This window comes from Felis catus, chromosome C1 (genome assembly GCF_018350175.1).
Source record: "Felis catus isolate Fca126 chromosome C1, F.catus_Fca126_mat1.0, whole genome shotgun sequence".
Taxonomy (NCBI): domain Eukaryota; kingdom Metazoa; phylum Chordata; class Mammalia; order Carnivora; family Felidae; genus Felis; species Felis catus.
This window is the reverse complement of record NC_058375.1, coordinates 38279456-38293820: the sequence shown is the minus strand read 5'-3', so window position 1 is coordinate 38293820 and position 14365 is coordinate 38279456. Positions and strand designations below refer to the sequence as shown.

The 14365-nt window shown below is 35.6% G+C and overlaps 1 protein-coding gene across 5 annotated transcripts in view; it reads left to right on the top strand.

Annotated features, from left to right (window-relative positions):
- The window catches only part of SPATA6 (spermatogenesis associated 6), a 143142-nt gene that overhangs the window by 102120 nt on the left and 26657 nt on the right, over positions 1-14365 (top strand). For 2 of the 5 annotated variants that reach the window (XR_006584260.1, XR_006584259.1), the window contains exon 12: positions 1452-1639. The exons of the other annotated variants lie outside the window; for them this stretch is intronic. The gene's annotated coding sequence lies outside the window, so the exon portion shown is untranslated. The remainder of the gene's footprint in view (positions 1-1451; positions 1640-14365) is intronic. 5 annotated transcript variants of the gene reach the window in all.

Here is a 14365-nt window from a genome sequence, read left to right as displayed (position 1 = left end):
TCAGCCCTAGAAGGTGCTGTCAAAAGAATTTTTCAAGTGATTTTAACTACCTGTGTGTGAGAGTTGTACTTGCTGTACATCCTCACTGCTACTTGATTGACGTGTGTGTGTATGTGCTTATGTGAGTTTTCCTTTTGGCATTTGGTAAGAGGTAGTTTATCATATAATGGTTTTAATTTGCTATTTCCTGATGACTAATGTATATGTTTATTGGCCATTGGATATTCTCTTTTGTGAAGGCTTGTTCAGGTTATTTGTGAATTTTTGTACTGAATTGTCTCCTTTTGGTTTTTTGTTCAGAGTTCCACATAGATCCTTGATATGAATTCTTGTCTTTTCTCACTCTATGCCTCATCTTTTTATTTTCTTAGTGACATCTTTGATAAAAAAAAAATTCTTGATCCTAATGAATCTATTTCATTATTTTTAATTTGTTGATCAGCATTTTTAGAAATTTTGTGTACTTCGAGACTTTCTCCTATGTTTTCCTCTAATGGGTTTTTGGTTTTTTTTCACATTTAAATGTATGTTCTGGTTAAAATTATTTTTTCTGTATCATGGTAGATAGATCTCAAATCCCAAGAAAGGTTTAAGCCTCCACATTTCTTTCTAGTTTTATTAATTTTATATATTTTGAAGCTGTGTCATTGGTTGGATATAGACTTCAGACTGTGATATGAACCTTTTATTGTGAATGCCCCTATTCGTCTCCTTGCTTGAGGGTAGTACGTTTTATCTGATATTTGTATAGTTAGAATGGCTTTATTTTGGCTAGTCTATGAATGGTATATATTTTTTTATTTTTTTCTTTTTATCATTGTATTTAAAGTGTATATATTGTGAGTAGCACGTTTTGTTTTTGTTTTTGAAGAATTAAAATCTAGGATTTTTATGTAGATTGATTGTCTTTGGTTGGAATTAGCAAACATTTTTATAACTTATTTTCCTTTTTATTAACTTGTTAATTCATTTTCTAACTCTTCTATTATTGGCTGCCCTGGAGATTTCAGCTTGCACACTTGACAAATTATTTTTTGTTGACCTCCCTACCAGTATTGGGGCCTAAAAACATTTAACCCGTCCCCTTTTTTTCATATTTTTGCATTTTAATTTTGTACTTTAATTCTACATGTATAAAACACACAAGACATTAATTTTGTTTATATGATGTTTATTCATACTAATCACTTATTTATCTGTTCTATTATTCTTCATTCTTTCCTGCAATTCCATGTTCCCATATGGATTCTAGAGTCATTTTCCTTCTGCCTGAAGAGCGTCCTTTAATACTTCTTTCATGACATTCTCCTGGCTGTGAATTCTGATTTTGTTTGAAAACATCTTGTTTTCACTTTTATGTGGGATGGTTTTACTGGATATAAAACTCTAGGTTGGTAGTTATTTTCTTCTCTTTTATTTTTTTATTTATTTTTTTAATGTTTATTTTTCAGAGAGAGACAGCGTGAGTGGGGGAGAGGCAAAGAGAGAGACAGGGAGACACAGAATCCAAAGCAGGCTCCAGGATCCAAACCCACTGAGCCACCCAGGCAACCCTCTTTGTCATTTTAAAGAAGCTATTCCATCATCATCTGGCTTCTTTTATGTCTTGAAAAGTCAGCTCCTACGCTTTTGAAGTAATGTAGGTATTTCTCCTCCTACTCCCGTTATATTTAAAATTCACTCTTCCACTTTGTGTTTAGTAATTTTACCATTATATACCTAGATGTGGTATTCTTGGGTTAATCTATGTTAAGTTTTCAGAGCTTCCTAAATTTGGAGGTTGATATTTTTCATCAGTTTTAGAAAACCTGTAGCCATTATTTCTTTCAACATTGCTTCTGCCCCATTATCTGTTTCCCGTTCCTCTGGACTCCCAGTTATATAAGATTTTTAGACTGTATCTCATATATATCTTATGCTTATTTTGATATTTTTAATTCTTTTTTCTTTTCCTCTCTCTCTCTCTCTAGTTTGATATTTTCTTTAGAAATGTCCTCTAGTGGGGCATCTGGGTGGCTCAGTTGGTTAAACGTCCGACTTCGCTCATGTCATGATCTCACAGTTCGTGAGTCCGAGCCCCGTGTCGGGCTCTGTGCTGACAGCTTGGAGCCTGGAGCCTGCTTCAGATTCTGTGTCTCCCTCTCTCTCTGCCCCTCACCTGCTCACACTCTGTCTCTCTCTGTCTCTCAAACATAAACAAACATTAAAAAAAAAAAATTAAAAAAAAAGAAACATCCTCTAGTTTGGTAATCCTGTCTTCTGTGGTTACATTGATGTTAAAACTATTTGAAACTTTTTTTTTTTTAATTTTTTTTTTTTCAATGTTTATTTATTTTTGGGACAGAGAGACACAGAGCATGAACGGGGGAGGGGCAGAGAGAGAGGGAGACACAGAATCAGAAACAGGCTCCAGGCTCTGAGCCATCAGCCCAGAGCCCGACGCGGGGCTCGAACTCACGGACTGCGAGATCGTGACCTGGCTGAAGTCAGACGCTTAACCGACTGCGCCACCCAGGCGCCCCTTGAAACTTTTTTAAAGACATTAACTTTCAAGAATTTTTTGAGAGGCATAAAATACCAAAACTAACTCAGAAGAAATAGATAATCTCAATAGTTATTGAGATTCAAATTGAATTTGAATTTAATTGAATTGAAATTGAATTGAATATTGAGATTCAAATTGAATTTGAATTTGAAATTGAATTTGAAGTTAAGAATCTTACATAAAAGAAAACACCAGGCCCAGGTGGTTTCTCTGGTGAATTCTACCAAACCTTTAAGGAAAACATAATACTAGTCTTATGAGACAGAAAGTAGAAGGAGGAAAACTTCCTAAGTCATTTTATGAGGTCAACATTTACCCTAGTGTCGATGACATAATAAGAAAAGAAAAATATAGACCAAAATCTTCATGAACATATATGCAGATATCCTCAACAACGTATTAGCAGATCAAATCTAGCAGTATATAAAAATGAAAGTACATTGTAATCAAGTGGTCTCATTCTAGAAATGCAATATAAATTCATCCTATTGACAGGGTAGATAAGAAAAAGCTTATTTCTTCTGTATGTCATTTCAATAAGCACAGAAAAAGTATCCAACAAAATCCAGCTCTGTTCTTGATAAAAAGTCTCAGTAAAGTTGAGGTAGAAGGGAACTTCCTCAACCTAATAAAGAGCATCTTTGAAAACCTACAACTAACGTTATGCTTATGGATGAAAGACTGAATATTTTCCCCTAAATTCAGAAACAAGGATGCCCTCTCTTACCATTCATTTAACATCATAATGGGAGTCTTAGACAATGCAGGAAGGAAAAGGAAATGAAATGGATATAGGTTGGAAAGTAAGAAAAAAACCCTTATGTTTGCAGAGGATATGGTTTTGCAGGAAATTCCACAGGATCTCCAGGAAAGCTCCCAGAATTAAAAAGTAAGTTTAGCAAGATCACAAAATAGAAAGAAAGCCCATTTTTTCCCTATATACCAGCAATGAATAATTGGTATTTTAAATTAGAAAATCCATACCACTTACAATAGCATTAAAATTTAAGTGTTTATGTATAATTCTAACAAAATATGTTCAGTGTTTGCATTCTGAAAACTACATAATGCTGTTGACAGCAATCAAAGAAGATAGAACTAAGTGGAGATATAGCCCATGTTCACAGATTGGAGAACTCAAAATGAAGATGTCAGTTTTCCCCAATTTGATCTCTGGATTCAGTTCAATCATAATCAAAACCTTATCAGACTTTTTAATAGAAATTGACAAGCTGATTCTAAATTGTATATAGAAGGGCAAAGGAAATTGAAAAACCAAAAACAGTTCTGAAGAAGAACAAAATTGGAGGACCCACTACCTAATTCTAAGACTTACTGTAAAGCAGGGGCGCCTGGGTGGCTCAGTTGGTTGAGCATTAGACTTCAACTCAGGTCATGATCTCACAGTTTGTGAATTTGAGCCTTGCATTGGGCTTTGTGCTGACAGCTCAGAGCCTGGAGTCTGCTTCAGATTCTGTGTCTCCCTCTCTTTCTGCCCCTCCCCTGCTCATGCTCTGTCTCTCTTGGGGAAAAAAAAAAACATTAAAAAAATTTTAAAAAAGACTTACTGTAAAGCACAACAGTGAAGACAGTATGGTATTGACTAAATAGTAGACACACATGTCAAAAGAACAGAATACATACACCAGAAGAAGATCCGCATAAATATTGTCAACTGAGTTTTGGCAAAAGTGCAAAGTCAGTAAAACAGAGACTTTGCATTTGTTGTCTTTTCAATGCGTGGTTCTGGATTATAAAAATACACATTTGAAAATAGATCAGAAACCTAAAACATGGTAGAAAATCTAATTATTAATATTTGGAAATTACTTTTAAGATATGACTCCAAACACACCCATTAAAAAAATTGATAAATTAAACTCCATTAAAATTAAAAATGTTTGGTTTGTGAAAGTTACTGTTAAAGAGAATAGAATGACAAGCCACAGTCTAGATAAAAATATTTTCAAATCACATCTATGATTAAGGACTTGCATCCAGAATTAAAAAAAAAAATCTTCTTCAAACTCCATAATAAGAAAATAAAGAACTCAATTTAAAATGGTCAATATATCTGAACATACATTTCACTAAATAAACATATGAAAAGATGCTCGATAATCATAGAAATACAAATTAAAGGGTGCCTGGGTGGCTCAGTAGGTTATGTTTTGGACTTTTGGTTTCATCTCTGGTCGTTATCTCACAGTTCATGGGATTGAGCCCCAAATTGGGCTCTGCACTGTCAGATTGGATTCTCCCCCTCTCTTTCTGCCCTTTCCCCACTAATGTGCCCTCTTTCTCTCAAAATAAGTTTTTTAAACATTACTTAAAATGCAAATTAAAACTGCAGTGAGATACCACTACCATCTATTAGAATTGTTAAACTGAAGCAAAAACCCAAAAAAACTTAGACTAGTAAATGCTGTCAAGGATATGGAGCAACAGGAATTCTCATTCAGTGCTAGTGGGAATGTCCAATGATACAGCTACAGGATAGTTTGGCAGTTTTGTATAAGGTTAAATACACTTATATGACCTAGCAATCCTACTTTAAAGTGTCTACCCAAATTAACTGAAAACTTACATTCACACAAAGACCTATATGTGAATGTTTATAGAAAATTTATTCATAATTATCCCAAATTAGAAACAATCTATATGCTCCTCAAAAGCAAATGATGAACAAACTATGGTACAGCCACTCAATGGGGAATATAACTCAGCAATAAAAAAGAGTGAGCTATAAATTCATACAACATGGAGAGTCTTAAATTCAGTTTGCTAAATAAAAAAGCTGTGAGGCTACAGATAAAAAGAACTAATTACTATATTCTTTTGCAGGGATTTGCAAACATTTTCTGCAAAGAGCCAGAGAGTAAATATTTTTGGTACCATAGGGTCCCTGTCACACGACTCAGTTCTGCTGTTGTAGCACTAAAGCACACATAGGCAATAGGTAAACAGGTGAATGTGTCTGTATTTCAGTAAAACTCTATCGATGTGCACTAAAATGTGAATTTTATATGATATTCATGAAACCTCTCCCCCTCCCATTTAAAAAGGTAAAAATTAAGAAAGTAGGGATAGAAGGAATATACCTCTAGATCATAAGGGCCATATACAAAATACTGACAGCTAATATCACCCTCAATGGGGAAAAACTGAGAGCTTTCCTGCTAAGGTCAGGAACACGACAGGGTTGTCTACTCTCACCAGTGTTGTTCACATAGTTATGGAAGTCCTGGCCTCAGCAATCAGACAACAAAAAGAAATAAAAGGCATACAGACTGGCCAGGAAGAAGTCAAACTTTCACTCTTCCCAGACAACATGATAATCTACATAGAAAACCCAAAAGACTACACCAAAAATTGTTAGAACTGATACATAAATTCAGCAAAGTTGCAGGATATAAAATCAGTGTACAGAAATCGGTTGCATTTATATACACCAGTAATTAAGCAGCAGCAAGAGAAATCAAGGAATTGGTCCCATTTACAATTGCACCAAAAAAAAACCCCATAAAATAACCTAGGAGGGGCACCTGGGTGGCTCAGTTGGTTAAGCATCTGACTTTGGCTCAGGTCATGATCTTGGGGTTTGTTGGGTTTGAGCCCCATGTTGAGCTCTGTGCTGACAGCTCAGAGCCTGGAGCCTCCTTCAGATTCTGTGTCTCCTCTCTCTGCCCTTCCCATGCTCATGCTCTGTCTCTTTCTGTCTCTCAATAATAAATAAACGTTAAAAAAACCTTTTTTAAAAAAAAAAAATAACCTAGGAATAAGCCTAACCAAAGAGGTAAAAGATCTGTACTCAAAACTATACAAAGCTTATGAAAGAAATTGAAGAAGATAAAGAAATGGAAAGACATTCCATGCTTACGGATTGGAAGAACAAATACTGTTAAAATGTCAATACTACCCAAAGCAATCTACACATTCAATGCAATCTCTATAAAAATAGCACCAGCATTCTTCACAGAGCTAGCACAAAAATTCTAAAATTTGTATGGGACCAGAAAAGACCCTGAATAGCCAACGTAGTGTTGAAAAAGAAAACCAAAACTGGAGGCATCACAATTCCAGACTTCAAGCTGTATTCCAAAGCTATAATCATCAAGACACTATGGTACTGGCATAAGAAAAGACACATAGATGAATGGAACAGAATAGAGAACCCGGAAATGGACCCATAAATGTATGGCCAACTAATCTTTGACAAAGCAGGAAAGAATATCCAGTGGAAAAAAAAAATCTATTTAGTAAATGGTGTTAGGAAAACTGGACAGCAACATGCAGAAGAATGAACCTGGGCCACTTTCTTTTTTTTTTTTTAATTTTTTTTTTCAACGTTTATTTATTTTTGGGACAGAGAGAGACAGAGCATGAACGGGGGAGGGGCAGAGAGAGAGGGAGACACAGAATCGGAAACAGGCTCCAGGCTCCGAGCCATCAGCCCAGAGCCTGACGCAGGGCTCGAACTCACGGACCGTGAGATCGTGACCTGGCTGAAGTCTGACGCTTAACCGACTGCGCCACCCAGGCGCCCCTAGGCCACTTTCTTATACCATACACAAAAACAAACTCAAAATGGATGAAAGACCTAAATTTAAGACAGGAAGCCATCAAAATCCTAGAGGGGAAAACAGGCAACAACCTCTGTGACCTCGGCCACAGCATCTTCTTATTAGACATGTCTCCAGAGGCAAGAGAAACAAAAGCAAGCATTAACTATTGGGACTTCATCAAGATTGAAGTCTTCTGCATAGTGAAGGAAATAATCAACTAAAAGGCAACCAACAGAATGGGAGACAATATTTGCAAGTGACATTGGATAAAGAGTTAATATTGAAAATCTATAAAGAACTTAATCCAACTCAACACCCAAAAAACAAATAATCCAGTGAAGCAATGGGCAGAAGACATGAACAGACAAAGAAGACATCCATATGGCAGACAGACACATGAAAATGTGTTGACATCACTCATCATCAGGGAAATAACAAATCAAAATCACAGTGAGTTACCATCTCACACCTGTCAGCGTGGCTAAAATGAACAATTCAGGAAACAATAGATATTGGCAGGGATGTGGAGAAAAGGAAATACTTTTTGCACTGCTGGTAGGAATGCAAACTGCTGCAGCCACTCTGGAGAATAGTATGGAGGTTCCTCAAAAAATTAACTAGAACTACCCTGTTATCTAGCAATTGCACTACTAGGAATTTGTCCAAAGGATACAGGAGTGCTGATTCAAAGGGGCACATGCACCCCAATGTTTATAGCAGGACTATCAATAATAGTCAAATAATGCAAAGAGCCCAAATGTCCATCAACTGATGAGTGGATGAAGATTTGGTATATATATACAACGGCCTATTACTCGGCGATCAAAAAGAATGAAATCTTGCCATCTGCAACAACCTGGATGGAACTAGAATGTATTATGTTAAGTGAAAAAAGTCAGTTGGAGAAAGATAGATATCATATGATTTCATTCATGTGGAATTTAAGAAACAAGGTGAACATAGGGGAAGGGAAGGAAGAATAAGATAAAAAGAGAGAGGGAGGCAAACCATAAGAGACTTCAATACAGAGAACAAACTGAAGGTTGCTGGAGGGGTGTTGGGTAGGGGTATGGGCTAAATGGGTAATGGGCACTAAGGAGGGCACTTGTTGGGATGAGCATTAGGTATTATATGTAAGTGATGGATCACTAAATTCTTCTCCTGAAACCATTATTACACTATATGTTAACTAACTTGGATTTACATTTAAAAAAAAATTTTAAAGGTAAAAATTACTTTTATCTTAAGGCCTTACCAAAACAGACAAAGGGTCAGAATTAGCCTGGGAGTTGAAGTTTGTTAACCCCCATTTTACTAGATAAGTGTGTTTTATACAGGGTATTGGATTAGCAATTATGAAAAGACTTTACATATATATATGACAGTTGGACAAGTAAGTAAATATATCATAGATAAAGACAGCCAGGTTTTTCAGTGTCAGAAAATAAGTGACAAAGAAACAAGGTGGGTGAGGGGTGGAATGAACTGCATGATGTTATTTGTTGTCTAAAATAACAGTTTAATTCATATTTATTTTAATATATATAGAGAGATTGGTTCAGAAATACAGAGCTGATTGTATATTTGGGTTAATACACATCCATGGTTCCTAGTTTTGCCCTCCAAAAGGGCCTAAAAGGAGTGACAATCCAATAGCAGTGAGCACACCCAGCTTCCAGATCTTGGTTTCTAAATACCTACACTCAATAAAAGTTATCAGGACTCTTAGAGAAATAGCTGATTCTGGGGCTAGGACAGGGAAAACACAAGATTAGGATGGAACATCTTGTAGTATGGGAAGTGAGGAATTGCTTAAAAAAGAAAAGGCTGAGGGGAGTGAGTGAGGAGAATAGGGGCATATAAGAAGAACACAGGAGCCAATCTTAAGTCCCTGTGGCCGTTGTCAGAATAATTTGAGCAACAAAATAAATACCAATATTTGGATTATGACCCAAAGAATAAAATAAATATCCATGAGTATATATTGACATAAGCGAAACAATGAATGACCAAGGATGAAAATGGACACATCTTCCTTACAGAAGATTTGTAAATAATAATTGAGGATACTGCCCCCTCTAGGAGGTGGAGCTTAATTCCTCTTCCTTTGAGGGTGGGCTAAACTTAATGATTTGTTTTTAAAATAGAAAGAAAGTGTAACTTGGAGATATCTGGAAGACACCACCTTTACAAAGTGATCAAGTTTAACATCAGTAATCATTAACTCATGCTGATATCCTGTATTCCTTGATATCAGGTAATGTGAAGGGTTGTTCCTCAAAACCCATAACCCTGGCCTAAACATGAAAAAACATCAGACAAAATCAAATTGAGAAACTTCCTACAAAATTCCTGACCAGTACTCTTCCAAACTGTCAAGGTCATGAGAAACGAGGAAGGACAGAAACTTGTCATGGATTAGAAGAGAGTATAGAGAAATAATGACTAAAAGCAACATGATATCCTGTATTGGATCCTGGAACAGAAGTGCGTCACTGGCAAAACTGGTGCAACGCAAATAAAATTTCAGTTTAGATAATTACTGTACCAATGTTAATGTCTTAGTTTTGCGAAATGAATGGTGGTTACATAAGATGTTAACATTAAGACAACCTGGGTGAGGGGTGAAGTTCCTGTGTATAAGATCTCTTTTATCTTTCAACTGTTTTGTATATCTAAATATTCAAAAATAAAAAGTTAAACTATGGTTGATCCTTGAACAATGTGGGGGTTAGAGGCACCACACCCCCTTCACACAGTCAGAAATCTACATATAACTTTTTTGACCCCCCTGAAACTTAACTAAGAAAACAAAAAAAAATCATAAGGAAGAGAAAATATATTTACAGTACTGTAAAAAATCTGCATTATAAGTGGACCTACACGGACGGCTCAAACCCATGTTCAAGGGTCAATTGTTTTAAGTTCTTAATTTCAGCTCTTTGGGCTTTTAACTGAGAACTAGTGTGATTATAGGCCCTTCCCTCTCAAAGGGTACTATGTATAATTCTTCTTAGGCAAGACAGCAGAAAATCTCTTTTGCTTTTCAAACACTTTCTGCTTAGCTTTTTGTCCTTTTATCCTGCACTGTTTCACACATTCTGCTAGTGTCTTGAGGGAACAGTTAGCTTGGTTTTGCACCCATCATGTCTCAATGGATTTTGGCCTCTCAGGCTTTTAGTTTTGTACATCTAGCATAGTAAGACTGCCAAAATCCTGCTGGTTTCTTTGTGCTCCAGGAGTGGACCTGTGGTTGAACAAAGCATCGATTCCCAACATTTTTGTTCTATGCTCAGAACACAAATGCCCCCAGGAAAACACCAGCTGCAGAGCTGCAGACCTTCAGTTCACCTCTTCTCTCAGAAGTACTAGTGGCACTGTTCATACCACTGTTTAAGCAGCTTCCTAATGCCTTTAAACAAAAACAATATATATGCAGTAAAGTTGCTCATGTTGGCTTAAACTGGGCACTAATGTCAATATCTTAAATTGCTTTACACTAAGAGTGGCCTGAACACAAGCTCTTAAAATTAGTCATATTTTTCCGCCTGTGTTAATTCATATGGTATAATTGAGCTTTTTCCACCAAATACTGGCATGCTGTGTGTCTGGCACTATGCACAGCACTGGGGGTCTTTTTCATGAAATCAGATTTCCTGCCCATAAGGAACTTATACAATCCAATGATTATTTAATAAACCAATAAATAAATATAAAAGTAAAAAAACCTGTGGCACACTATATGATTAAGTATAAGAATAAAAAGCATAAATAAATAATGCCATTGTTCTTCCAGAGAGAAATAAATTGATTACTTAGGAATAACTGTTTATTTTTTTTTTTTAATTTTTTTTCTCAACGTTTTTATTTATTTTTGGGACAGAGAGAGACAGAGCATGACCGGGGGAGGGGCAGAGAGAGAGGGAGACACAGAACCGGAAACAGGCTCCAGGCTCCGAGCCATCCGCCCAGAGCCTGACGCGGGGCTCGAACTCACAGACCGCCAGATCGTGACCTGGCTGAAGTCGGACGCTTAACCGACTGCGCCACCCAGGCGCCCCGGAATAACTGTTTATTAAATGTTCACTACGTCCCAGGCACTCTGTATGTGTTATTCCATTTTATCATCACAATAATCTTACAAAGTAATTACTATTTTAAAGATGAGCTGAGGCTCAGAAAAGTTAAGTGACTTGTATAAGGTCATGTAGCCATTTAAGATGATTGGAACCGAGATTTGAATCTAGATTAATAGTAATAGTCTTTGATCTTAACCACTAAGATCTACAGAAATAAACACACAGAATACAATCTGACACACATTAGTTCGATAATATGCCCAAACATAAGCATGTAAAATATGCAAATATAAGATCTGTCAACAGAATACATGTTCAGAAACAAATAAACACCAACATACTAGATGTAGACATTGTGGCCACACTCTGGACACAGGTCAGATCAAAACACAGTTTGGTCCTACTTGAAGGATACTCATAGACAAAGATATACCATCTTAAAAGTAAATATCAGGGTTTTTAAAATTTATTTTTTACTTCACAAAGAATTTTACAATTTACAAAAAAAGGGTGTGTTTTTTTGTTTTTGTTTTTTTACTTCACAAAGATTTTATTTAAATATCAACCTCTTCTGAGACCGTGAAAAAGTCCTTTATGAATCACTAAACATTTGACTAGTACAGAGGAGAGGTAAAACATAATGTGTTGGAAGTTTGGTAATCATTAAAAAATTAAGAGAACTTATTTCTTTTTTTTTAGACTTTTTTTTTTCCAACGTTTATTTATTTTTGGGACAGAGAGAGACAGAGCATGAACGGGGGAGGGGCAGAGAGAGAGGGAGACACAGAATCGGAAACAGGCTCCAGGCTCTGAGCCATCAGCCCAGAGCCTGACGCAGGGCTCGAACTCACGGACCGTGAGATCGTGACCTGGCTGAAGTCGGACGCTTAACCGACTGTGCCACCCAGGCGCCCCAAGAGAACTTATTTCAAACAAGCTAATGAAAGTCTAATCAGGAAAGATTCAGTTGAAAATAAAATCTAGTTAAAAAGGTAGCGAACACCCACCATTTTGATTTTCACATTTATTCAAGAAAATGTAAGATCACTTCAACAAAGACCCCAGTCCTTTTGCTAGTGTATCTAAAAATTCCAGACTCTAGTGCCTTTTGACAGAAATAAGGTAATAGAGGGAAACACAGAATATAGGATAGGTAGGATAAGTAGAAAACAGTAAATTAATACCCAACCACCTCAGTAGGTACATTGAATAAAGTAAACATTACAATTAAACACAGTGATTGCCACATTGAGTACAAATGCCAATATGTAGTTATTGAAAAATCCCTTTTAAATATAAGCAAAGGTGGAGTCATGCTATGTCTTTCATCATCAGGCACATAATTCCTGATTCATTCATATTCTCTCTCACTTGCTCACTCTGTGTAGCCATTCCAATGCCTAGATGCTTTAAATAGCAGAAATAAGAGTGAAAAATAAGAGTAAATGTGACTTAATCTTATCAGGCTGTCCTGTACAGAAATGCATGTTTTTAGACAAAACTCCATGTGGAAATTGTAAGGAATAATCTAGGTAGAGCAGAAGGTCCTTGTTGGGCCAAATCATGGAAAGGCAGGCTAAGATATTTAGACTTTATCCCGGAATCCAGGAGTCATGAATTCAGATGCATTCAAGGTAATAAAATTAGAATCTAACCCAAGTCCTTATTTACTTTGTTAACAAAATGATCTCAGAACAAAAATAGCAAATTACCATCAAAGATATAATTATTGAAGACAGTTAAAGAATTTTTTTACATATGCCTTCCACATTTTCTGCTTTCCACTTTTTCACAACTGTACTCATCTACATTTTCAGAGCACATTCCATTATATTATATATATATATATGTATATTCCATTATATACTATGTTCTCTCCTTTATATATTTCATTTAGAGTTCTACATCTAAATACTTAATGTTTACTCTTTTATGGCAGTGTCTTCTCCAATTAGTTGTCTGAAACTCATTCTCTAATAGATTACTAAGGAAAGGCTCATGGGATAAATGTCACCTGAGTTGCATGATAATATTTTGTTTGTAGTCTTTATGCCTCAAAGTTACTTTGGCTAGATATAAAAATCCTTGGCTTACATTTTCTTTATTATAAATATGTTATTGATTGTGATACAGAATCTTGTTGTCCAAATCTACTTAAAATCCAATTTTCTTTCCTTTGTGAGTGACTTGGATTTTTAGCCTGGAAATTCAGGGTTTTTTTTTCCTTCATTTTTAAAGTTTAGTGATAATAGCAGCATACATGATGGTGTTGATTATTCTGGATTGATTTTTTTCCATTGTACATCATGTGTCTTTTGTTATATTTTCAATATTTTTATGAACATCCTCTTAAATGATAACTTTTTGTATATATTCTGTTTCCTTCTCCTCTCCTGTATCCTCTCCTCTCCTCCTCTTTTTCTTTCTTCCTTTCTTTCTTTCTTTCTTTCTTTCTTTCTTTCTTTCTTTCTTTTGCCTTTCTTTCTGGAACTTCCATTATATGTATGTTGGATCTTATTTGCAAATGATATGTATTTTTCCCTGTCTCAAATTCTTTTCATACTTTTATTTTTCTTAAAATCAAATGATTTTTTCCTTTTCATCATTTTCTCTTATGACATTATTATTCATTCACTTTTATATATCTTCTAGTTTACTTTTCCTTTCCAAACTTATTTTTCTTTAATTTCTTATTTTTCTGACTTTTATCATCTCATTAAATTTTTTTTCTGATTTCTTAAAATATACTATTTTTAAGGACTTTTAGCTTTGTTCTTTTACTTCTGGGTTATAATAAACCTTTTAGATGGCTACCAGTGATTTTTTGCCTACTAGTATTCCCACCCCTGTGTAGTTACCTCCCACCACACATGAATGGGGCTAATCTGTGTAAACAATAGACTGTTGCAAAAATAACAGTGTATGACTTCTGAGGCTAGATCAAAAAGACATTGAAGCTTCTGTCTTTTTCTCTCATAAGATCATTTACTCTTGGGAAGACAAATTGTCAAGTTATGAGGATACAGGTAATACATTTTCCTGCCATCTGTTTTGTGAACATGTCTTCTGGCATGTTTTCATTGAGGGCATCTTATTTGGCCTCCCCCCACCCCCCTCAAAGCTTTTTATGAAATTTAAACCATTTATAATGATTATTTTGAACTTTTAGAAAGAGA